Source organism: Marmota marmota, unplaced genomic scaffold (assembly GCF_001458135.2).
Source record: "Marmota marmota marmota unplaced genomic scaffold, marMar, whole genome shotgun sequence".
NCBI classification, from domain to species: domain Eukaryota; kingdom Metazoa; phylum Chordata; class Mammalia; order Rodentia; family Sciuridae; genus Marmota; species Marmota marmota.
Window position 1 is genome coordinate 7,799,165 of NW_025999913.1, and position 27,299 is coordinate 7,826,463.

At 43.2% G+C, this 27,299-nt stretch overlaps 1 long non-coding RNA gene across 4 annotated transcripts in view; it reads left to right on the forward strand.

Annotated features, from left to right (window-relative positions):
* LOC125615574 overlaps positions 1-27,299 on the forward strand; it is a 113,854-nt gene that overhangs the window by 47,578 nt on the left and 38,977 nt on the right. For 2 of the 4 annotated variants that reach the window (XR_007346206.1, XR_007346207.1), the window contains one exon: positions 7,062-7,868. The exons of 1 other annotated variant lie outside the window; for it this stretch is intronic. This is a non-coding gene — a long non-coding RNA (uncharacterized LOC125615574). Of the gene's footprint in view, positions 1-7,061; positions 7,869-16,484; positions 16,574-27,299 lie in introns of those variants that run through there. One more of the 4 variants, XR_007346208.1, reaches the window with a different exon arrangement.

A 27,299-nucleotide genomic window follows, 5' to 3' on the forward strand; every position in this document is an offset into this window, starting at 1 on the left:
CCAGATGCTGTGCCTGACCCCCCCCCCCCCCGTCCCCCCCCCAGAGCTCTGTATGCCTGTGCCCTCTGCCTGGAACTAGCCCTTGCCTCATGCATCCCTCCACCTCTTTGGGTTCTAATCTCCATCCTTCTTATGGAACCTCCTGAACACCAAGACAAGATCAGGTATCCCCACCACATGTTCTGGTCCTTGTCACATTAGATAATCATCAATGGTGTTCAGAACATGACAGACAACCCCATAAGAAGCCAGAACGTGCCACGCCAAAGTACACCTCTGTCACATATTGGTTATGTAGAGCTGATTGTTTTGAAAAACCACAGACACAGAAGCTCTAAAAGTTGCTTGTCTGCGGGGCGGGGCGGGGGGGGATTTACATCTGTAAAAGGAGTCTCCACTTGTAAGTGCGCGTTCTCTCTCTCTCTCTCCCTCCCCCCCCCCCAACCACCAGAAGGAGAAGGATGGCTAAATCAACAGATTCTAGGTCAGTGGAGAATGCACCATGTCAATCTGCCTCAGGACTTTACCCTTCCTGTGCCTGGCTTTTCCTGGTCATCTACTCATAACCAGGCCTTTCCTTCACCATCCCATAATTTGCCTCTGCCGGCCTCTAGAGTCATGGATTCCCTCTTCCCCTCCGCAGCTCAGGATGTTGTATAAGCCTCAAGGATCTAGCCACCTTTCGAGTTTCTTATTTTTAGGTACACAGGTAATTAAAGTTGTTTTCTCTGATCGTGTCTTATATCAATTTCATTCATAGACCAGTTGGTCAAAGAACCTAAAAGGGTAAAAGAAAGCAATTTTTTTCCCCTGTGGTCTGCCTCTCCCTCAGACTGAAACCCTGTGGGCACAGGCCAAGGCCAGTCTTGTTCCCTCTTCTATAGTTCTGCCTCACAAAGTGGCTGCTACAGGTGAGCACTCGCTAGGCCATTGGTCAATACATTAACTCATTAACGAGAAATGGCGGAGCTCTAATTCCAAACTGATTTCATATCCTTCCCTTTCCATTGCTCCACGTCCCCATTCTTAGCAGAATGGGTCTGTCCTTGAAAACAACCAAGCTTGGAATGAAACAGCTGTGAGGAGGAAAACCATTTGGCTGGGTCCCAGAATGCAGTCAAGGATAATTGCTCTTCACACTCAGTCATGGGTGGGAAACCAACTCCTGGGGGGAAAGAGGGGCTCCCCAGGCAGGAGTGAAAAAGATCAGAGCACCCTTCCTCACTCCCGTGGCCAGCACGGGAGCGGACTTCTCAGGCATCTCCCTGTAGCCTGAAACCGAGATAGGACCCTTTCAGAGTGACTCTCCTCCTTTAGGTGTTCTTCATTTTGAAGTCATTTTGCTGAGAGAGAAAAACATTACCTCAAATCTTCCAGAAAGGTCTGGAAGAAAGGCAATTGAATGAATGAATGGATGGATGTGTTAAGTGAATAAATAAATATAAAGGAAAGTAAGGATGGAGCACTGAGGGTGGCCCTGTGTGGTGGTAGAGCACAGTACCATTTGTCCCCAGCCCTTCAGAGATGATGCTAGTGACCCCTGGAGCTGCCCCCCCCCACAACCCCATTCTCAGTCACCATTCCTTGCCCCCCAAGAGCCATCCCCAAAGAGGCTGAAAACAGGGTGGATGTAAGTGACTCCAATCCACACTCCCAAGTACTGAAATAGTTTAAGAAATCAAAAAACTTAGCTCCTCAACTCAAGGTCTCTGAGGACAGCAGGAAGAGAGGAGGGGCCAGGTCCTGGCACACCAGGAAGCATCTACCCGGATGATTTAAAAAGTAAAACTGTCTGGGTTCTAAGGTGCATGCAAGCCAGCACCTCCAGGTCAACTCAAAGAAGAACTAGAGTCCCTCTTCCTCAATCAGGGCATGTTGAACCCTCCTGGCCCCAGAGCAGGGTGTCAGGTGTGTCTGTCATCAACTCAGGAAGTCAGAGTCTGAGCGAGCTGCACCCTGGCCCCAGCGAGGGGCTGAGCACTCACCCCAGGGCACGCCTCTGTGATGGATCCTGAGCGCCTGGCCTTCCTGCCCTCTCTGGGCTGGGCGGACAGGCAGGAGGTGACAGCTATTCCCTCTGCATGCTTGGGCTTCTCTCTTTCTGGCTGCAGCCACCAGAACTTGCTTCTAAATGCAGCTCTAAGCTTTTCTCTGCTGGGCAACCGCACACGTAGGATGTGATGGCGTGTGTCTGGGGGTTTCCTTCCGGTGGCTGTGAAGTGAGGTTGTCTCGGTTCATTTCCTCTCTGGGCCTCTTCTTCTTTTCCTCCCTCAGAACTTTGGATAGGCTGAGGACACCTTATAGTGTGGGGACAGGTAAGACATCTAGTTCTTAGGGGGGCCATTTGCTTTTTTAGATCTTTAAATTAGCATGACCATGAAGTTCTGTGGGACTGTCTTTTTCTCAGTGGCATAACTCCTTTCTAGGCTGCATTGAAGCAAAGTATAGGCGATTTAAAAGCCAACTGAATTGGGATTTTGTGTTTTCAGGGACCAAATTTGTTCTAGAAGATTCCACTGTGAACTGACATGAAACGCTCTTTCATAGGACAATCACCTATTGAGTTTATCTACTAGACTAGGCACCATGCTAGGAGCTCAGTACTCAAATGGGGAATCTCCCTGGGAATATAGCTCAGTGGTGAAGTGCTCGCCTAGCATGAGCTAGGTCCTGGGGTCAAACCCTGGGGCTAGGAAAAATGAAAACCAAGCCATATGGAGAATCTCCTAGTTACAAGGTAGTATAAAATAAGCTTCAATTTGTGTATATGGGGGGAAATTTTAAAGCCACCCAGCACCCACCCTTTGTCCTCTTCTGTGCTTTTGAGTGGCGGACAATGCCACTCTTGGAACATTTTCATCTTTCCGTGGCTCGGCTTCCTGTGAAATGGGAACAATCAGGAATTTGTAAACTAAATGAATTAATGCTTGGCACAAATAAAAAAAAAATACTAGATAAGTGTCTGCCATCATCATTAATGGCAATTTTGTATGATTATGAGTGGAGGCCTTTGTTTTTTCTCTTCCCTTCCTCATTTCTCACTCCTTGCTGGTGCCTAGAAAGTGACTTGGGGACATAGCAGGTTGAGAGCAAAAAGAGAGAAGGTTTGACAACAAATGCTCCCAAAATAACTCAGTGGTGCCAAGTGCTTCTGGTTAAGCTTCTGCTTGTTCTACCATCAAGTCCAGGAACGGGGAGCCTTGGTCCTGCCTCCCTGGGTCCTGTCCCATCACACACAGCTCATGGAGGATGCTGAACTTTTGTGAATTTTTTTTTTTTGGTGTTACTAAGGATCAAATCCAGGGCCTTACACATGTTAAGCAGGCACTTTATCATGGAGCTACATCCCAAACCCCTATTTTGTTATTTTAATTTCCTGTAAGACTTGGCTAAAATTCAGATTTATATCATGGATCTTAAATGTTTGAGCTAGCATAAATCTTGCTAAAGAATATTACACCCATAAAAGATACCTCTTTCCACAAATAAAGAAATAATACTTGGCTCAAGACCTGTATAGTTGGGACTTATCAGTATATCAAGAACAAGAACATGGGTACCAATCATCAAACATGTCCTTCCCTCCTGTGTGAAACGTACAATGTGCATCAAGGTACTGTGTCCTACTCTTTCTCTCTTCCTCTTCTTCTCACAAAACCACTTTGGAATACATGCCATATGTCAGGAGCTCTACCAGATTCCAGGTAGAATTATTCTGTTCCCCAATTTTTATTTTACAGTGCAGAGTTATCTTGATAAATTGATGAAGGTAGAAGAAAAACCTATTTTTATATCAACATATTCTTCTGTGTATTTCCTGTTATCCCTTTTTCATATACCATTATTTTCTTCATCAGGCATTTATACTTGGTATATGATTTGAATGTACACATTTTAGGAAATATAGTCTATGATTTTGTGATACAACATGGGTATTAGTACACCAGATTGTCTCTGTAATCAAGGACACTAGGTGGGCCTGAGGAGCAGCTCAGTTTCCTTTTGTATAAAGCACTTGCATCTTACAACTTGATTCTCCTTAACTCTGTCCTTCCTTCTTAGGGGCTTCTTTTTCCACTTTGAGCTGCCTGAGTCTCTCATTGTTGAGTTTTTCAGAATGAAGAGAGAACAGGTCTTTTAAGTCAAGCTGAGGAACTAAGGCTTTGACCAAAATCAGATCAGTTATTTTAGACAGACAAGTGAAATATTTTTCCAAGTTGGAAAGATACAAACTTTCTATGTCTGGTTTCTTATTTATAATGTTAGATATTTCTTCTTCTTTGATTCCCTCCCTCCCTCCCTTCCTCCCTTCCTTCCTTCCTCCCTTCCTCCTTCCTTTCTCTTTTGATTGGCGACAGGTTATGCTGCATGTCAAAACTTTGACAAACCCCAGATGGTTCTGACAAAAACAAGCAGCTGTAATTGCTAATCACTGTATCCAGGGAAGACAGTGTTTCCATTCCCAGTTTCATTTCAACAGTCTTCTTGATGGCTTTAATCAGCTTCTTCATGCCATCGTAGTTAGCTGGAATCTCAGCTCGCACCACAAAATGGTTTATAACTACCTGTTAAGCGGTAGCCAAACCCCCAGCAACTGCTTTGAATTTGTCACGGATGTTTGGTCTAGAAAGTGACTGTTGCATGAGGCAGAGGATGAGGGATAGGAGAAGGAGAAATGGGGAAGCTTAAGATTAAAAGTTTGCAGAGTCTACTACGCCAAGGTGTTTGTGTGTTTATGATTCCATCTGTTTGACTCATTTCCTTCCATGACTGAAGCCAGCCTTAGCCATGGAGAATTCTTAGCTGCCCACTAAGGAATTTAAATGAGTATGCTCAAGAGTTGATTTGGCAAGTTTTAAGAGAAAAATCCCCCAGCATTTTAAAGCATGCCTCACCCCTGCTTGGGAATAGAGTCGGTTTTGTGATTCTCATTTTTAGATGAGGAAATCAGAACTCAAAAAAAAAAAAAAAGATCTCATTCGATAACTATGTGATAACTATGTGACCCTGCAAACTCCCTTGAGCTTTCTGGGCCTTTCTGATACATCATTTGATAAGACACAGACCCACCCTCAAGAAACTTGTTTCATGGGGAGATAACCTAATGAGAAAACAGTTCCCATGAAATGGTTCACTCCCAATTTTAAAAGCACTTATTTAACAGGTGCTGTGATAAATGAAAAAAAAAAAAAGCAGCAGAGGAGTTGGGAGACGGGATGCGGGAATGAGAATCAACTCCTTTCCTAAGAAAGGTTACAGTGCAGGACTGTCAGGATATGGAGGCGTCACCTAGAATTCATGTAATAGAAACTTAATCCCTAAATTCATGTTAATGATATTTGGTGGGTAATTAGGATTAGATGAAGGCATGAGGGTAGGTCCCATGATGGTATTAGTGGCTTTACATGGAGAAGAAGAGAGACCCAGACTAACACCTTACCCTGCCTTACCCTGCGATTTCCTCTGCCATGTTATGATGCAGCAAGAAAGCCTTCATAGAGGCTGGACTTCCCAGCCTCCAGAACTGTAAGCCTAATGAACTTCTCTTTTTCATAAATTACCTGGTGTCAGGTGTGTGTGTGCGCACACGCGCATGCATTTTTTTTTTTTTCAAAGCAATTGAAAATGGACTGCAACTAATAGGCATGGAAGAATGGATCTCATCCACGTTCCTCTTCTGTTCTCTTACCACCTACAATCCTCCTTTCCCCTCTTTTGGAACACAGCATCTTGGTCATGTGCCACTTCTAGTCTCCCATCCATCCGCAGGATCCTGGAGTCTCTAGGCCTCCCATTGCCCCGACCCATGACCAGCTATTTCAGCAGCACATGTAATGTTGACTTCCTTGTCCTTGTTCTTCAGGGTAATGACCTTGCCGATGTGCAGCCTTGTGTAGAGGATCAGTCCACTTCTTTTTATTCTTCAGAGCTACTTAGTCTCACAGGGGAAGTTAATTAAGGTCAATTTGTTTCCTTGCAAACTGTGCCCCAGTGATCTCAACTGAGGCCCTTTCGCTGTTCAAGAATATTCTTAATCATCTCTCAGCGAACACCTGTCAGGATTCCTGAGCATCCTTTCCAAACTTTTCTCTCTCCAGCAGTTCTGGCTCAGCCCTTGCCTCTTTCTTGATCTTAGGCTTGGAAAAGCACTGCGGACACAAGCTCTCCGAGGATCCCCTGTGGGCCTCGTAGGATTTCACTCCTCCTTGCACCCTATTCCCATCTCTGCTCATTCTTCAGTCCCTTGAATTACAGCTTCAACCAATACCACTTGGCTCATCTTGGTAATGATAGCTACCATTTTTTAAAAATGTGTGTCATTAGGAAGTAAATGACCTTTGGAAAGATGGCACTTTCCATTCTTCTAACTTAAGGAACAGCTCTTTGAAAAAACATGAGCACTGAGAAGAGAAAAAGGAAGAAGCCTGCATTTTAAGAGAGAACTAACTGATGGCAAATTTAAGATCCCGAGGACTGGGAGAATTCTTTACACGCCAGCATCTAGAGAGCCCGGCTTTCTCCATAACTTATATTCTATTCACCTCTCCCGCTTTTTGCTTTTTAAGAACATCAACATTTATTGATCACAATAAAAAAGGTGAGATATGAACATTTGTGCTTAAACAATAACAAGTAGTCTTTAATACATTACAATTGAATGTATTAATTGAATTAATGCTCATTGAATAGCCCGTACACAATGAACATAGTCACAGTTGCACTCAAATTAAATACTGGATTAAAAACCTGCTTATCGATGTACACATCCATTCCAATGAAGTGTAAGCCTATTACTTCAAAATACCTACACTTTTTCTTTTCTTTTTTTTTTTTTAAAGAAAATTACCCACTTTTTTTACTGGATGATAATTATCTTTGATTTGCAAATATATATATATATATAAATAAAATTTGGAAAATCTTGTTAGTATTAATTTTTGTATAATTCTAAAAATCTAAAATAAAAACTATATCTTATCAAAAATTGACATTGGAGGTAAAACTTAAATGCCTACCAACCATCACCCCTGTTTTCAGTTTCCTCCTGTTTTTCCCATAGTGAACCCCTGCTTTGGAACGTATTCTTTGAAGACATCTCTCCGCATTGATATAAACGTACAGAACGGCGGGCAAGTTGCAGTTCTGCGCATGCGCAGTATTGCCCTCCTCGATGGTGCCTGGGCACACAGCAATGGCCTGCAACCGTGATGCTCGATTTCTGCGGGGGCTGTATAAACCGCCGTTCTGCTTTCACATGAAACAGTAACTTGAAAACAACATCTGATTCTTGAGAACATAAAAACAAAACTGCATGGCTACTTTCAGCGGTGCAAAAGGTTGGACTCCTCCTCCAAGTACCTGACTTTGCTCATTTGTTTTCTAAATACTCAGAAATGTCGCTTTACGTCCCACTGGTTTACCTCTGAGTAGAGACACCCAGATAAAACACCCAAGGTCCACCAGCATTTGAAAAAGTATTTGTCTGGAACTTCCTTTTTTTTTTTTTTTTTGCCTTTATGACCTAAAAACTCATCCCGGCCGCTCCTTGGATACATTCATAGGCTGGTCTTGACCCTCACAGAGAGGGACCACCAGGGGATGGGATCATATGTGTCCACTGGTTCTCCACACTGGCTATCAGTTACCTCTCCTTTCCTTAGACATTTGCCTCCTTCTGACTCCTACCACATTCAGGGGTTATTACTTCCTAAATTGATTTTTTTCTTTTTTTCTTTTTTTACTGATCCCCAGTAGTTAAAGCCCTAGCAATGTCTGTTCATTCCCTTCCGTTTTTATATAATGATTCCACTGTAGATAGTAGCAATTTAAAACAGAAATAAAACTCACTCCCCTGTTTTCACTGTAAGGTTTGCTGTCATATAATAGAAGCCTGGTGTCCACATTTTCATGGAGGCCCTAACTCATTCCTTGGTTCCATTCACCTCTCTTATTTAACTTTCTTTTCTTCCTTTCATATCCAACTGACCTAAGAGAGTAGTGAACACCCAGTACCTCTGCTCCTGCACCTTCCAATACCCCTTTCCTCGCTGCATTCCTTCTGCCCTGGTATCTGGCTCCTATCCACAGCTCTCCACTGTCGTTGTCCTTGGTAATGTCATTCTTCATAATGTAGATGATGAGCCTGAGGATGTGGTGGTGCACATCTGTAATCCCAGCTGCTTAGGAGGCTGAGGTGGGAGGATGGAAAGTTGGAGGCCAGCCTGGGCAACTTAGTGAGATCTTGCTTCAAAATAAAGAATAAAAAGGACTGGGTATGGAGCTCAGTGGTAGAGCCCTGGGTTCCACCCTGGGTACCACCATCAATCAATACAAGTTGATCACTTCTCTCGTACCCCTCCTTTCTTTCTTGAAGGAGACCATTCAGCCTTGATCCACCTCCCCCTTGTTCAATGCACCTCCTCCAATATTGCTACACAAGTCTCACTGTTAGACTTCACATATTTTTACTCTGCTGCTGTCTCCAGGTGAGCTCATCCTATTTAGATCAGGGGCATCCCTTCTCTTTGTGCACTCCCCATTTATGTCAGTACTGTGTACTTAGTCTCATTGCACCCATATATTGAAACACTTCTCCTGTTTATCAGGGGAGTGGAATATTCCTAGGTGTCTCTCTCTCTCTCTCTCTCTCTCTTTCTCTCTCTCTCTCTCTCTCTCTCTCTACCCCCCACCACTGGAGTGCTTGAGTAGAACCCAGAGGCTCACACATGCTAGGCAAGCACCCTACCACTGACCTACCCTCCCAGCCCTAGATAATGTTACATAACACATCCACAGTGTCCAACAGGCATTTGATGAATAGCAACATTAGGAAAATTGCTAAAATCTCTACTCCCAAAGTCTGCTCTATTTCCTTGTTTCCTTCATTCATTCCTCTGGGGTGCAGTTTAGCTGGGGACAGGCCCAGGTATTTGGCTTAGCATAGATCAAAGTGACCTAATGGGAAATAGCTTAGCATAATTCTCTAACCAAGTCATAAAAGTACCTATTGTCCTGTCCAAACACCAAATTACATGTGAGGTCATTCAGAGTCCGGAAGATGGTTGCTGTGATAAGGACTGAGACATTCTTGATCAAGTGGGAACTGGTATTTGTGAGCATATTCTGCATTAATAACTCACCAAAGCCAAGTTCTTAAGTTGAAGTGGCTAACAAGTGTCTTCTAATGAGCTGAACTCTTCCACTTACAGTGTGGCCACCCTCCTATCAGTTGACAACCATCTCCTGTTGACCTTGGGTGGACTGCAAATGGGCCTTGAAAGATTTTAGCCATTAAGTGAGGCTGATAAAACCTCGTGAAGATTGGCAAGCTTTATGTTGGCCCCAAGGTCTCTTAAAGGTCCTTTTTAATATCTTTAAATTTTGAGCTTTATCAACATGATCTTGAGATCTGTCTAAGGCATCATGCCAAACCTAATGAAGACTTTACTAGGTATGATCAACTGAAAGCCCTCAGGACCCCACACAAGGTATATTAAAAACACACACACACAAACAATCAATAAATGTGCCAAGGACCTGAACAGACACTTCTCAGAAGATGATTTACAATCAATCAACAAATATATGAAAAAATGTTCATCATTGCTACCAATTAGATGCCGTAGTCCGGCTGCAGCAAAATAACCGGGGGGTGACGAACAACTTGTGTAGATTGATACAGCAGGAGTGGAAGCCGTTTACTGCAGGACAGGAGCGGTATTTATACATTCCACGCAGCTTATCTAATTAGCATAAACTAGATACATCAGTCAACCAATAAGAAATCTCCACACTTAATGGCTCGCTGGCGTAACTTCACAAACCACTCCCTCTGGCAAAATGCCAGGTGCCATCCAGACTGTTTACAGACTCTAACATTTGCCAGGTGCCATCCTGACTTGTTTACAGACTCTAACAATTAGAGGAATGCAAATCAAAACTACTCTAAGATATCATCTCAGTCCAGTCAGAATGACAGCTATTATGAAGACAAACAACAATAAGTGTTGGTGAGAATGTGGGGGAAAAGGCACACTTACATCTGCTGGTGGGACTGCAAATTGGTGCAGCCAATATGGAAAGCAGTATGCAGATTTCTTGGAAAATTGGGAATGGAACCACCATTTGACCCAGCTATCCCTCTCCTAGGTCTATATCTAAAGGACTTAAAAACAGCATACTGCAGGGACACAGCCACATCAATGTTTATAGCAGCACAATTCAAAATAGCTAACTGTGGAACCAACCTAGATGCCCTTCAATAGATGAATGGATAAAAAAATGTGACATATATACACAGTGGAATATTACTCAGCAATAAAAGAGAATAAAATCATGGCATTTGCAGGTAAATGGATGGAGTTAGAGAAGATAATGCTAAGTGAAGTTGGCCAATCCCAAATAACCAAATGTTGATTTTTTTCCTCTGATATAAGGAGACTGATTCATAGTGGGGTAGGGAGGGAATAGAAGAACTCTAGATAAGGCAGAGAGGTGGAAGGGGAAGGGAGGGGGCATGGGGTTAGAAATAAGGGTGGAATGGGATGGACATTACTACTCAAAGTACATGTATGAAGACACGAATTGGTGTGAATATACTTTGTATAAAACCAGAGATATGAAAAATTGTGCTCTATATGTGTAATAAGATTTGTAATGCATTCCACTGTCATATATAAGTTTAAAAAATTAATTAAAAAATAAAATAAAATAATAGAAAAAATAAAATAAAAATAGGATTTATTTTACCAAACAAGGAAATTTTAAAAGTACAATTGAATCCACTGTACACCCTAAAGTGGATTCAACAATCCACTTTGGGGTGTACAGTGTAAGGACATAAAATCAGTATCTTGCCTTCCATGTTCATGGCAGCATTATTTACAATTTCCAAAATATGGACTCTCCCTAAATATCCATCAGTGGATGAACAGATAAAACAGTTTAGTTACACAATGGATATTATTAGACTGAAAGGAGAAGGAGATTCTTCCACTTGGGACAACATGGATGAACATGGAGGACATTATGCTAAGTAAAATGAGATGCGTTTTCAAATATAGAATCTACAACAGTGGAATTTACAGACACAAAGAGAAAAAGGGTGATTATTGGGGCTGGAGGGTGGGGAGATGGGGAGATACTGGTCAAAGAGCAAAAAGTTGCAATTAGGGAGAATAGATGATAAGTATTTAAGGTGAGGGATGTTTCTATTAGCTTGACTTGTCCATTGCACACTTTATATAATATCAAAACATCACTGTGGCTGGGTGCAGTAGCTCATACCACTAATTCCAGCAGCTCAGGAAGCTGAGGCAGGAAGATCACCAATTCAAAGCCAGCCTCAGCAACTTAGCAAGGCCCTAAGCAACTCTCTCTAAATAAATACAAAATAGGGCTGGGATGTGGCTCAGTGGTCTAATGCCCCTAGATTCAATCCCCAGTACAAAACAAAAACAAAAATAAATCATTATTTCAATCCCATAATTATATATGTCTATAACTCATCAGGAAGTAAGAGAAAAAATGTGCATATAACAGAGGTAGACACTGATAGCATATATAGGTGAATGCAAAAGTATGTACCTAAGAGGCACAAAAGAAAGTAAAGGCAGAAGGGGTGGCTTGAAATTGCTCTTTGTGGTTTCTTTGTAGAGTAGTTGAGACCCCTGAGTGTACCTTCCAAGAGGCAAGACACACCAGCAACTAAGCCCCACCTCCCCGATGGTTCATTCGATGCCTCTGTGGGGCAGAGCATTAGAAGTCATCTCTTCTGTCTTGGTATAAATTATTCCTTTTCTAATACTTCCACATTTCATTACCCAAACAATGCATGCTCATTGCTAAACTAGAAAAAAATAGTAATAAAAAAGATATAACCAATGGTACATTGGAATATGTATTCTTGTAGATAACTTTCCTCTGTATATGAACTGTGACCTAGTGTAGTGCTTCAGTTTTCTATTTCTGCTATGTCAAATTAGTACAAAAATAACAGTTTAAAACAACACAAACCAGGCATGGTGTCACACGCCTACAATCTCAATGGCTTGAGAGGCTGAGGCAGGGGGATCATGAGTTCAGAGCCAGCCTCAGCAGAAATGAGGCATTAAGGAATTCAGTGAGACCCTGTCTCTAAATAAAATACAAAATACGGTTGGGGATGTGGCTCAGCGGTTGAGTGCCCCCGAGTTCAATCCCCAGTACCGCCCCCCCTTGAAAAAAAACCCCCACAAATGTATTCTGACAGTTCTATAGGCCAGAAGTCTAATATTGTGTAACTGAGCTTAATGATGAGGTTGGCAGGGCTGTGCCTCTTCTCTGGGTTGGGGAGAATTGCCTCCTTGTCTCCTGTCACTGGAGGCTACTCACATTCCCTGGTCTGCAGTCCTCTTCTCTCATCTTCGAAGCCAGCAACTCTGCCTCTATTCATGTTTTCCCAGCCACATCTCCCATTCATCATAACTGGGAATGTCTGGCACCCCCTCCTCCACAGAAAATCTTAACTGGGCTTCTCCAGAAACCTTTGTCATGGCTGATTTTAGGACTGTCGGCAAAAGAGTCTCTACAAGAGAGGTCAATGTCGATAAACTTCCTATTTTTGTGTTGTCCTGTTTTACTTGGCCACTGGCCGGGAAGATACCAGCACTCCAGGTGCTGGACACCCCCTTACTAGTTTTTTCACAAACGTATCCAGTATAGTAGTTTGTAGAAATGTGCAAACAAGGCCTCTGGCCTTGAGCTGGGCTTCACAGAGATGTCTACATTTCTAAGATAAGTGACCAATTGGGCTCTGTGGTAACAGCTGGCAGGGGGAGGAAAGAAAGGGGAGAAGAAGCTCCCCTTTTCAGGGATTGTCCTTGAAGGGTTAACTTGCCCAGAACAGTGAAAGAAAAAGCTGCTTTTATGTGAACTTCTGCAGACTGTGGACTTCTGAGCCCCTCCCCTTACATGCTGGTATAAAGTTCTGAAATTACCTGAACTCGGGGTTCAGGGGATTGATTGATTACAGCAAAAGCTGTGCCCTCTGAACCTGGCTGCAGCCAAATAAAACTGTTTCCCACTATCTTTGGTGCCCTGCCTTGTCTGTCTCTACAATAGGAAAAATTCTCACTTGTTTTAAGGACTCATTTGACTAGACTTGACTTCACATCTACAAAGTCCCTTTTGTCATGTAAGGCACGTGCTCCTGGGAATCAGGATATGGACATGTTGGGGTCATTATCTCCTCTGGAAACCAAATAGCTAATGTCCACAGAGGTTAAGTCATTCACCCAAGGTCACAAAGCTGGTAAATCTTGGATCGATTTGCAAGTACTTTCAGATTATAAGCTCTGGTGTGATGAGATTTGTGACTAGTGAAAATGTCTGATAAAAAGGAAGTAAAGAAGAATTGCAAAGAGTTTGAAGGGACTTAGAACTGAGCATCCGAGAAGCCGGGACTTCATTCTTGGTCTAGGTGTACCATGAGCCTGTGTGTCTCTCAACAGCAGGCATCTGTGACAGCAGACGAGACCACTGACTGCTCCTTCGGCTACTCTTGACACTTGTCATATCCTTACCCGATTTTTCCAGTGCCTGTCTTACTACTTGACATGACTCATGGCTTCCACCACCTCTCCAGTGGGTCTCTCTGTAGGTCACCTTCAACCTCCCTCAATGAAAAGATCCTTGGTGTAGTCTGCAGGTGGCCACAGAGCACTGGACATCCCTGTCAGGTAGAAAAAACCCATCAGGGTTATCTCACTCGTCAGACAACTCACAGATGGCTATCTTCAAAAGACAACGGCCATTTTTTTAGTTCCATCAGCCAGAATCAGGGGATCAAAAATAACCCTCTGCATGTAAGAATCTGAGAATTAGCTAGATTTATGTCAGTTGAAACAGACTTTGAATTAAAAACCTTAAAAAGAGACACATTATAAAAAAGGGGTTGACTCAAAAAGAGGATGTAATGATCACAAATATACATGCACCCAAGATCAGGGCACCTAAACATATACGGTGGCAAATATTAGCAGGTCTAAAGGAAGAGACTGACCACAACAGAACAGCAGGATACTTGGGCATCCCTCTTAGAGCAATGGACAGGTCACCCAGAAGGTCAACAAGTATCCTATTGAAATGGCACTCCAGGATAAGTGGATGAATTGTGAAAATCTGTGTGTGAGAAGTCCGCTTCTCCTGGAACAGGGCTGGGAGCAAGGAATTTCTTCCCAACATATCCCTGCATATGCCTAAGAGGTACCTTAGCTGGGTACCACCACTAGAATGATTAGCAGAATGAGGGAGGGGCAGAAGGAGGGAGGAGATGGCCCCAGAGCTAATACTGAGTATGGACATTCTGAAAACAGTCAGGCAATTGCCTTCAGTACTTCAAGGCTATTTACTGATCTTTAACGAAGAAGCCACACAGGCTTAGGAAAGTTCTAAAATTATATCATTTTTATCAGCAACCAGGTCCTCAAGTTGCTCCCACAAACCACAGAGAATTTCGCAATATGCCTTTGGCAAGAGCTCTGATGCTCCCAACTGGTGCCCTCACTGGTTTCTCCAAATGCATTCGCTCTGAATGGGGGGTTGGCATGGGGGGAAGTGGTCTCATTAACTGAGTAAGAGTGAATGTCAACAAGTTTCAGAAGAAAACTCCCTTGGGGACCCTGAGCAGTGCCCCCACCATCCCCACCTTCCTCTTGGAAGAACACTTCTGTAAACATTTTATCTGGTATTTCCCACAAAAATGTGTGCTGTGGTCACAGCTCGGAGATGCCAACCCAAATCTCAAACAGCCACCTCCTGATTGAGAATACATTCTGGGCTGTTTATAGTTTGTTTGGTAACCAGGGACAAAAGCTGATTTCAATTTTAATTAATTTTATATGGCGGGGGGGGGGGCGTAGATATCTGAGAGAGTCATAGTACATAGTGTCCCTGGTGGCACAATGTCACAGTATTGAGAAGTACTGGACATATGTTCAGAGATTTTTCCACTGTGGTATGTGGTACTTTTTCTCCTCCTGTTGTGCTTTTGATTTATTTTTTAGTTAGTTAATTTTGTGGTGCTGGGTTCTCGTGCCTGCTAGGCAAGTACTGTACCACAGAGAACTTACTACCCCCAAACCCCTGTTATGCTTTTATAGAAAATTCCAATGGTGAGCATAGCAGCTGTGAATCCCCAAGCACCCATGATCTGCCAACCTCAACCTCCTAGAGAGCTGGGATTGCAGATATATGAGGCAAGAAGCTGGAAAGAAGTTGGTGGTGAGCTGCTGTGTCTGTGGCAGCACCAGAGGCCCGCCATTTAGACCTGCAACAGGCCACTTGATAGTAGTGAAGAAGAATCCGGCTTTGCTGGCTGTGACCTTCAAAGGCATCCCCTGCTGTGATTAGCTGCTAACACTGATATGGGCTTCCTGGGCTACAGAGGCCAAGGAGCCCAGGAGCATGCACAAGCCCCACATGCCAGCAGAAGCAGAGAGTCCTCTGGCCAAGTTGATCTCAAGATCTTATGGTTTCACCCAGGCCACAAAAGGCCAAGCTGTTACAAAATCTGAGTTTGCATTTTGAAGGTTGAAGAATGCACAAAATGAAGATAAGAAGCTTCTTGCTCAAAAAGCAGAGACCAGTGCCAAAGCAGATGAACTTTCTACCAACACCCTCCGTCCTTGGCTTCCTGATGAGTACGGAGGATGGAAAGGTAGAGGAACGTGACAGCAATGAGAAAAGACGTCTTGAAGACTCCTCTCCCTCAACTTGACCAAACTAAACTGAAGTCACGCTCCCCTCACTTACTATTTCTCATTTCCCATTTTGGCAACAAACACCATCATTCACTTGGTAGTATCAACTATAAAATTAGGAATTGGACTTTGCAAATATGTCTCCTTTGCCCATATCAAATTTTTAACTGATTGTTGTCCATTCAATCTCTAACTTAATACCAATGTGATAGTATTAAGAGGTGGGGCTTCTAGAGACCATTCACTGGTGACGGATGGGTTCAGGGTTCTTATAAAAGGGCTTGAAGGAGTGAGCTTATCCCGTTTCCTCCCCTTGTTTCATTTGAGAACTCAGAGTCCCCCTCCAGAGCATGCAACATTCTAGGCACCATCTTGGAAGTAGAGATGGGCCTTGAACAGACAGACCTACTTTGATCTTGGACTCTAGAAATGGAAAATAAAAAAATTATATTACTTATAAATTGCCCAGTATATGGTATTTTGTAATAGCACAAACGGATGAAGACAAATGCTTTAAAAGTTGGTCAAATTTAATTTATGCAAAAGTCTTGATAGACTGTACACAGACAAAAGCTCTCTGGAGTTCTTGGCCATGAGACTAAAACATTTTTCAAATCACTGACCAAAAATTCTGGTCATTACGTGGCCACTACCCGACTATCCTACCTGATCCTTCCCTATACTGCTCTGCTCCCAACCCTGACTTCAGTTCCTGTTCTTACCCCCATTCTCTCCCAACACAGGCTACGTTGGCAGAAACCCTGTCATCCTCTTGATCCAATAAGCTTGATGCTATTTTCAAATTGCATCCTTCCCGTTGTTAATTCCTCAGGTAAGCCTCCCCCGATCTTAATTCATTCAAATTTGCTGTAATAAAACCTCATAGGTTTCTCATCTCTCACATTCATTGTTATGGTTCTTGATTTTACATTAGTCTCTACCCTTGTTTAGTTACTGTATGAAGGTCAACAAACTAAAATGAGGCAGGAAAAAAAAGAAATGAAAAGAAAATTCCCATGGTGTGTTATCTTCTGGACTTCCTATACATTGTAATAATTAATCAATCGGATACATTCATTTTTTACTTTGAAATATGCAGCAGTCTTCATGCAATCAAAGTATATTTTTTGATCATTTATCACTGTTAGGAATAGGAATAAATTGGTGATTAAAATGTAATATAAAATAGCATGTAAGTTAGATATGCTGGCTCCAAATAATTTAAAATAACACTTATAATGGATTGAACAGTAGAAAAAGACGGGAAATGAAATCAGAGAGGCAGCAGGGATTGCTCAGAGGAGACCCTGTGGGCAGTGTTAAGGTTTGACTCTGCTTTCAGTGAAATCTGACGCTCTTCCAAGCCATTGCAATAATCAAGGCCGGAGAGGGTGAAGATTTGGGTCAGAGAGATACAGTGGAATAGCAAGAAATGGAGGAATTTAAGTTGTAATTGCAAGTGTGATCCACAGGGTCTTAGATTTGAGAAGTAAGAGAAAGAAATCAAGATTGAGCTCAAAGATTCTGGGCCTCAGGACACTCCGGAAGGAGTTGCCCTTTTCGGAGATGAAGAAGACTACACAGGAGCCGGTGGGGAATGGAACAGAAAATCAGATTTGGAGCTCGAGGTTGTCAGACACGGAGGTGAGGCTGTGGAAAAGCAGGCTGAATGTTTGAAGGTGGAGTTTGGGTAAGGAGCGTGGGCTGGGGATAGGACTTTGAGAGACATTGGCATCCAGTTGACCTTCAACACTGGATGAGATCACCAAGAGCCTGCCCCCAGGGCAGAGAAGCCTACTGAGGGCTGAGGATCAGGTGGGTCCGTGTGGAGAAGCTGGGGAGAGGAGAGGAGCCAACAAAGGAAACTGGGAAGAAGCAATCTTGGGGGAAGGAGAACCATCACGACTTCATGGGTCCTGAAGGGCAAGTGAAGATGGAGTCCAGGAGCACGTGAAAAATGTGTCATGGGCAGAGAGAGGAAGTATGATGGGCTCTGTGGTCTGCATGGGTGCCCCAGAAGTTCACGTGTTAGAAATCTAGTCCTCAAATTTGAATAGTTAGGGCATTGGGCAGTGAGGGCCTGTGGGAGGTGATTAGATGACATGGTGAAGACGAGGCCCCTACGATGGTGTTAGTGGCTTTATAAGAAGAAGAAGACAGGCCTAAGCTAGCACATGTCCTCTGCCTGGCCATGTGGTGCCCTCTGCCATAACAAGACACAGCAAGAAGGCCCTACCCAGAGGCTGGCATCATGCTCCTGAACTTACAAGCCTCCAGAGCCAGGATCTGAATAAACAAATTATTTGTAAAGTTCCTGGTCTCAGGTACTTTGTTATAGCAACAAAAAATGGATAATGATGGGGCTGAGAACAGAGTGATAGACTGAGTGATGCGGAGGTCTTTGGTGACCTGGACAAAGCAGTTTCAGTGGCAGGGACAAGAGGGAAGAGAGTAGTTGGAGGCAGCACCATAGACAATCCTTTAAGGAACTTTGTTGTAAATGGGAACAGCAGAGTGGAGCGACAGCCAGAGGCAGGTGTGGAAGCAAAGACTTATTATTATTTTTTTAGATAAAAGATCGAATATGCTCAAATAATAATAAAACTGCATGCTCTTTACCACTTAGCTACACCCCCAGCTCCAGACGCTGACATTTTACTGATACAGCAGAAAGGGGATAGAAATTGCTGGGGTCCTTGGGAAGAAGAGAAAGAACAGGACACAGGAAACTAGCAAGAAATGTTGACTTTGCATCGGGAGAAAGGCCAGACTTCAAGGGTGGGTGGGTGGGTTCATTCTCTTCTTTTCCCAGAAAGTAAGAAACAAGGTGGTCAGGTGAGCTGAAGTTGTGCAGGAGGAGACGCAGGTGCAGGCTTAGGGAGGAAGAACAGGGTGTGCAATGACCACTTGGAGGGTGAGCGCCGGACCAGGCTAGGGGAGCGCCGTAGGATCACTGCCAGGAAACAGGGAGACACCGTTGGCTACTGTGTCAACTCCACAGTCTGTTTTCTGATATCTGATGTCTTTCCTGAGTTCCAAGCTCAGTCTCCTCCTGTTCCAGAGAATGTCACCCCTTCCCCTAGTTTCCAGAGCAGAAAGCTGGGAGTTATCCTGAGCCCTCTTCTGTCGTTTCCATCCACCTCCTTAGCATCTCTTAACTTTTCCTCCCAAGTTCAGAAACTTCATGATTTTTCACTGGATTGGTTAAATAAGACTCTCACACTGCTGTTGCTTAGGCCATCTCCCTCAGAAGTTTACAAGTTTTTAGAATGCATCTCAACAAACATTAAGGCCATGGTAATGAAGGTAAATAATAAAGAATTACTTTGTGCCCTCGAATAACTCACAACTTAGGACAGGACAGCATTTCTCATTTTCTGAAATTGAAAATACCAGAAAAGAATCATGTTTTTTTGGATGAACATTATTAGTTCAGTTTTCAGCATCATTGACTTGTGTTGCCTATGAGAAATTCAAGCAGGGGTGTTCAATAATTTAGCCGGTAGACACTAGGTGGCTGTGTGGCCTGATATTATTCTCTAGCAATTACAAGGTAGGCATGTGGTCCGACGTGCATTCGATTCATCCTGGACTCTTGTTAAAAATACAGAACATGATTCAGCAGGCCGAGTGCCAGGATGCATATTTTGTAGTTTTAACAAATCTCTAGGTGATGCTAATTAATACTGATCCACAAACTTCACCTCGAAGATGACAGGTTAGAAGACAGGCCCATCCAGATCCTATAATGTGCTAATTGTTATCATAATAAGAGAGCTATGTGAACTTAGGTCAGGAAATGGATTAAGGCAAAGCCACACAGATGGTTCACTTGGCAGGACAAGGAACGTCTACTTGATTCTGAAAATGAAATAGAACCATGGAAGGATCTTAACAGGGGGACGACTTGGTTTTGTGCTAAATGCTTATTGAAGCTGACAGGGTCTCAACCGCTATCTATGCAGCAGAGCCATAACTGAGAGTAGAGAACAAGAAAACTAAGGTGCTCGATCCTAGAGGAGGTTGGACAGGTGATAGCAAGAAAACAATTGAAGTAAGTAATTTTAGTTTGTTGGAACACTATAAATAAATAAATAGTAATGCGATTGAGCACAAGGGCTTGCTCAAGTGGGAGATGATTTTTGAGCCAAGAATTAACCAGGCAATGGAGTTAGTCATACAAGAATCTGGGGGAGAACGTTCTGGGCATAGGAAAGTAGAAAGGAGCAGGCAGGAATTCTTTGAGGATCAAAGTCAGCATGACTGGAGTCTAGCAAGCAGGAGGGGGAAGACGGTATGAAATGAGGTCAAAAGACCAGCAGGGGCCCAGTCATGGAGAGGCTTTGAAAGCTGCAGTGGAGTTCGCAGCACTTCCTTTTAAATGTGAGAAGAAAGTGAAAAAAAAAATTAATTGCATTTTTTAAATGCAACCGTGTGGAGATGGGATGGAGAGTGTGGATTCCTGGGGCAGGCTCAGAACTAGTCTCCAGAAAGATGAATCTGTCAGCAGAGGGCAAAATGGCTGAGAGGCAAAAGAAGTTCTTTTGCAATGTGGCAATGGACAGCTCAGAAGGAACTGGGGAAGTCAGACTCACCCTTCCACACCATGAGGCCACGAGGAAGTGAGAGGCAAGATTCAAATAATACCCAACTCTCCTGAGCCCAGGTGTGGAAGGCAGGAGCCTCTGGTTAACTCTTTCACTTAATCTTCCTTCTTCATGATCCCGGAATGCGTGGAACAAAAATCAGTTTCCAAGGTGTTAATACAGAAAGGGACATACAGGAACATCTGGTTGTCAATATATAAACACTTCGGGTGATTTTCAAAGTCAGGAGAGGTTGGGATTACGAAGAAGCTCTCCATCTCCTCTCGCCAAACCAAATGAAGATGCTTAACAGTGTTTGAGTGCCAATAAAGCCCTCCCTGACTCCTTGCACCTTTTAAAAAATATGCTGCTGGTTAGCTGACAACTCAGGTAGTGAGATTTCAGGAATTTCATGACGAATCTGCCTTACAGACACCAACTGCAGGGTCATGGTGCCTTCCCTGGAAGCTCTGAGGCTGGAAATTTAGCTGTGAAAGTTAAAGCCACCCTAGAAGGGACCGGACTCTCAGCTGTGGTCCTCATTTGTATTTTAATGTAAATGAGTTTCAGATCCTTCTCTGGAGAGGAGTTTTTGCCTGAGAAACAATGGACGCCTGGGTCCCAAGTGGGGGGCAAAGGGCTTGGGAGAGCAGAATGGGGAAGGGGAAAGGGGAAGAGGTGACAAAGACCCTGTACTTGGCTTCCTTCACACATCTGCCCAGGGCCAGGCCATAGCCTCCCACCCCCTCCCTGAGCAGAGCGCTATCAAAATGCTGAATGGCAGTGAAGAAGAAAATCTCGCTTTATGAGTTTGCATTATCTGAACTTGATTAGATTCTATGGTGCATCTGGATGGCTGCCTGAAAAATATGTATTTCTTTCCAAGGGAAACTCTTTGATCTGCATTTTGGACCAGTTTCCCTTGTAGCTGCTGGGCTGCTTTCAACCATGCCCAAATCAGAGAAGGGTTTGAAGGTGCAGGGAAGCTACAAGGTATAGCAGGGAGAGTTGTGCATTTCCCATCCAATTTTCTATTTCATTTGTTCTTTTTAGATATACATGACAGTAGAATGTATTTTGACATAATGTACATATATGGAGTATGACTTATTCTAATTAGGATCCTATTCTTGTGGTGGTACATGATGTGGAGTTACCCTGGTTGTGTATTTGTATATAAACATGGGGAAGATATGTCCGAGTCATTCATTCTACTGTCCTTCCTATTCCCTTCCCTTTGTTCCTCTTTATCTAATCCAATGGACTTCTTCTATTCTTTCCCTTCCTACCCTCCTTGTTGTGGGTTAGCATCCACCTATGGGAGAGAACATTCAGCCTTTGGTTTTCTATTATTTATTTCACTTAGCATGATATCCTCTAGTGTCATCTATTTACCAGAAAATGCCATAATTTCATTCTTCTTTATGGCTGAATAATATTCTACATTTTCTTTATCCACTCAGCTGTTGAAGGACACAAGGACTTAAAAATCGGCATACTACAGTGATTAGCCCATATCAGTGTTTATAGCAGTTCAATTCACAATAGCCAAGCTATGGAATCAACCTAGGTGCCCTTCAACAGATCCAATTTCTTAGTGATAATGAGGTGACAAAATGGAAAGAAAAGAGTCATCACTTATTGAGCACCAATGATGTAACCAGCTCTGCTTAGATATTCCTCATGAACGTTATAATCTCAAGGGCTCCTCGTTTCCTCTGGTTCTCCTTGGAACCTTCGGGGCTGTAAATGGACCCTTGAGTGAGGGTTGTGGCTCAGTGGCAGAGCACTTGCCTAGCATGTGTGAGGCACTGGGTTCGATCCTCAGCACCTCATATAAATAAATTTTAAAAAATAAAGGTACATCAACAATAACAACAACAAAAATAGAGTGAACACACCTCCCGCCAAGGCATGTGTGTGCGTAGCGTGATACCTAATATGTATCATCTTGCAGCACATGCCGGGTGCTTTACCACGATCCCTTTATGTAAGCCTCTCAACACCTCAAGAAATGGGACCACCCCATCCTCATTTTCAGTTAAAATAACTGACTCTTAGACATGCTAAGTGACTTGTCCCGAATCGATAGCATCATGATCAAAACCAGGTGGATGATTCTAGAGATCACGTGTTTGGCCATTATGTGATATCGTCTTTTATTAGGAAAGGCATAGAATTACACTTTCTCTGGCTAAAATTTTGCCATGAATTTGTTTGAGGTCTTGGGGTTCCTCAATTTTTGCCTCTTCCCCCCCCCCTTTAAAAGCCTTAAGAAACTTCGGTGAGGACTGGGTAGGCTAGGTCTCATCCCTCTTTTTCCGTTTCTTTCCTCCTTTCTCACTTTCCTGACACCCCTTTGGCTCAGTCTCCCAGATTCCCCGGGTCTACACTCTTCCTCCCTGCTTGGAGCCAGTGTCCCACTTGGAACCCCCCCCCCCCATTTCATTTTTTCCTAGTGGGTGATCATCATATCTAGCCCAGCTTATGCCAGCCAGGAAACCCGTGGCTCAGTTGTCCATTATTTCAGATAGAAAGACAACTCCGTACGACATGGGACGTCTCATTCAGGTTGTCAAAATGTGCCCTTTCTCCCCACCAATAGCCCTTTCTCCAGTGGACACTAACTAGGTGTCCTCTAAATCAACTCAGTCCAGAGGCTATCTGCCTGGAGACAGCATCTGCTCCCACAGGTTCAGGGCCCAGCCCAGAGGACTGCCCCCACATCAGATGCCAATTGAAAGCTCCAGTTTGCAGACTGAGCTTCTGATCAAATGGGCCATAACTCATGGCTCCCAGGATCCCTTTCTTGGGTTTGGTTTATTTTCTAGAGCAGCTCACAGAACTCAGGAAAACACTATACTTACATTTACTGGCTTAAGATGACGGATATTACAAAGGGTGCATGTGAAGAGCCAGAGAGAAGAGATGCTCAGAGCAAGACCCAGGGAGGGACCCAATGCTCCCATGCTCCTCTAGCATGCCTCCACTGAAAGAATGAACAAGGTTCGTGGTAGGAGCAAATGCCCATTTACTGAGGAACAGCTCTGCATATTTATAGAGCCAGGTGTGGTTTGACAGTTGGCATGGGGTGCTTTCTGATTGGTGGGAAGGATCAGGTGAACCAGCAGGGCTAGTCTGATTGGTGGGTAAGGATCAGGTGAGCCAGCAGGGCTACTCTGATTGGTGGGTAAAGATCACGTGAGCCAGCAGGGCTCACCATTGGACGGCTCTTCTTGGGGGATGGGGAAGTTAGTCTTTGGAGCCAGGGCGATTCCCAACACCCACCAGGAACTTTCATCTTTCATCAGCCAGAGAGTTCTCCAAACCCAATCTCTTTGGGGTTTTATGGAGGCCTCATTATGCAGATTAGAATATTGGCCACTGACAACTCAACCTTCAGTCTCTCTCTCCTTCTCAGAAGTTGGGAATGGGGCTCAAAGTCCAAACCCTATAATCATGCCTTGGTCTATTTGGCAATAAGTCCCATCCTGAAGCTACCTACCCCTAGTTACTAGTCAGATCATTAGCATATAAAAATCTCTCCCATGTCTCCAGAGATTCCAAGGATTTGAGGAGCTGTATGGCAAGAACCAGAGGCAGAGACTGAACATATATTTCTTATTCCACCACAGTACCACACTCATTTTTCTCAGCCACCAACCTTTGGGTTATTCCAAACTCATTAGATTAGGGGCAGCAATAAGAACAGGAAGTCGTCGATGGTCAAGTTCAGACTGTCTGTTAATGCACTCAGGTTGTCACTTTGCCAATATTTATTACACGCCTAACATCAGCCAGGAATAGAGACGTGGAAAGGAAAAGCAGTTATTTCTGCATAATTAATAAAATACCCATAATTCTTTTAAATTTTTCTTGTCTTCATGGCTTTACATTCTAATGAGGGAGACAGAAAAAATAAACAACCAAGTTGTAAATTTCGAAAGGTAAGAATCTATTTTCTTCAATGCCTCCGTCTCTGGTGTTTAACTCACCTTTTCACACAAGCTAGACACAAATATTTGTGAAATGAAAGGATGAACTCATATTTTGGCAGAAAAGCCAAGCAAATGAAGAACTTATACTAAAATGGGATAACCTGTCCTTCAATAATATTGGTTGAGCACCTATTAAGTGAAAGTCCTATGTCAAGCTAAACAGATGCAGTCCTTGCTCTTTATGACCCTCACAGTCAAAATTCGAACAAATAGGTATCAGAGTCGAGATAAGTGATGTAGATACATAGAAAGCACCTGACAAGATGTTTCTCTGACTCACACGAAAACCTGGTGGCCACCAAAAAGCCAAATCACTTTTGAAAAGTTGAAAGACTGATATAGTTTAAATGTTCTGAGTGAGAGGAAAGGGAGAGGGTGGGAAGGGTAATGATAGGAGAGAAAGCAGAAATTGGATACCAGAGGGAAAGATTCAGGATTCAAGAGCAATGGAAGCTTTTGTGAGGATCCAGGGATTGTACTCAGGGGCCCTCGACCACTGAGCCATATGCCTAGCCCTATTTTGTATTTTATTTAGAGACAGGGTCTCACTGAGTTGCTTAGCGCTTCACTTTTGCTGAGGCTGGCTTTGAATTCATGATCCTCCTGTCTCAGCCTCCCAAACCACTGGGATAATTGGCATGCACCGCCACACCTGGCTTTTCTAAGGTTTTAAGCAAGATCTGAGTATGGAAAGTTTTCATTTTTTAGGAAATCACTCTACTTAGAGAATAAAGACGATGAGAGGATCAAGAGTGAGTGGACTCACCAATTGGAAAGCTATTGAAGTCATCTAGATATGGGAGGCCATCAACTTGAACTATGAGGGCATGCTTAGGCAGGAAGAAGTGGACAGATCCAAGATGGATCTCAAACGATGCACAGGCTATGATAATAGGCTGATGGACGAATATTGGGTAACAGAAAGGGAGACTGACGAGCATAACTCTTAAGTTTGTGGCCTGAGGAACTTCATAAATGCTTTCATTTTCTGGGATTAAAGGTAGAATCATTTTTAAAAATTTAATAGAATGTATTGATTGTGCATATCAATGGGGTTCATTGTGATAATTCCATATAGTTCCATACCGATCAGATCTAAGCACCCTTTTTCACCCTCCCACTCCCAATCTCTGGTAATTGTTAGTTACTTTCATAGATGCTTTTTTTTTAAACTTCCACATATGAGAGAGAAATGTAGAACTTGTCTTTCTGTGTCTGATGTTTTTTCACTTGACAGTGTCCTCTTGTTCCATCCATTCTGCTGCAAATGGACAAGACTTCACTCTTCCTTGTGCACAGTAACACTCCAGTGTGTCTGTATACCTCACTGTCTTTACCCACTCACCTGTTGAAGGGCCCCTAGGCTGATTCTGTGTCTTAGCCATTGTGAATCGTGCCACTGGAAGAAGCAGGCCCATGAGGCATCTCTTTGGCACACCAACGTCATTTCCTTCAGCTCTGCATTCAGCAGTGGGGTGGCTGGATCATGTGGTAGATCCATTTTTAGTTTCTCAAGGAACCTCCACACTGTTCTCCATAATGGCTGCACTAATTTCCATTCCCACCACCAGCATCTAGAAATCCATTTTTCTCCACATTCTCATCAGTATTTATTACTATTATTTTTTTATAATAGTCACTCTAACTGGGGTGAGACGGTATCTCATTGTGGTTTTGATTTGCATTTCGCTGATGCTAAGAATCATTTTTTTTTTTTTGAGGAATAGTATTGGTTAAGTTTCAGACACTATCAACTTGATATACTTGGAAGAGATCAAAAAGGAAATGTTGAATAGTTTGCTGACACCAGTCAGGTGACTTCCTGACTTGAGATTATTCCTTTGGCAATTATGAGGTGTGTATAACCTAATACACATCAATTCCAATATCCTGACTCCCAGAGGACTGGGGCTGATGCAAGAGAAGCCATGTGAGACTCGCTGGACCAGTCAAATCCCTTTTCTTAATCTGAATGGGGGGAAGAGAGATTTTTATACTTTGGCTTCAGAGCTGGGAGCCTATAAATTCAGAGTTGTTAATGAATATGTCCTCTGTATAGGGATCATGTTGGCTAGAAAGAATGAAGATGCTATACCAAGAGAAAGAGAAAGAAAACATCCCGAGACTACCAGGACTTCCTCTGCTCTGCCCCTGGTTTGGTTTCACAAGATAAGAGTCAGTATCCATTTTTAGTGACATTTTATCACTTATAATCATGACAGTACTAGTCATAGCGACAAGCAGTTGGATGGACAATCTAGAACTCAGAGAACAGGGGCGGAGGAGAGACAGAGACAAGAGACAGAGACAGGTCTTTTCCTATAGACCTGATGTAGATAAAGAATTTGAAGCCATGGAATGAACCAGAGAACCAAAACAAAACAAAAAGGACTATGAAAATCTAAGCTCTAAGGAAACCTAAAGATCTGGGAGGGAAGGATGAACTCCCAAGATTGAGGGAAATGCTTCTCAAGTCCTTGGAGGCAAACCAGGAGAGTAGGGTGTCCCAGAAGCCGAGTGGCCAGCTCAGGAGAGGATAAGTACATTCAGGACTGAAGCAGCCAGTGGAATAGGCCACATCAAAGTCCCTGCCGTCTTTTCCACAAGTGATTTCAGTCAAGAAGTGGGGGACAGAAGCCAGCTGGACTGAATTTAGGAGTAAATGGAGGTGAGGAAGTAAAAACTGAATATGAAATTCACAATTCTTTTGTGACTCTTAGCTATAAAAGGGAGAAAATGGAAGGATGATGACTGTCACTCATGAAAGGATTTGGTTCTCTTGTTTGAGGAGGAAAGGGACTAAAACAGAATCATATTTAAAGATCTGTTAGGACACAGAGGAAGAAGCAGCTAACCCTGCCTGCGTGAATAGAGGTTTCCCCAGGAGCATGATTTTGAGGTCTTGAATAGCGAGTAATAAACTTTTCCAACAGAGGAAAGCATTACATGCAAAAGAAGAACTGTAAGCAAAGAC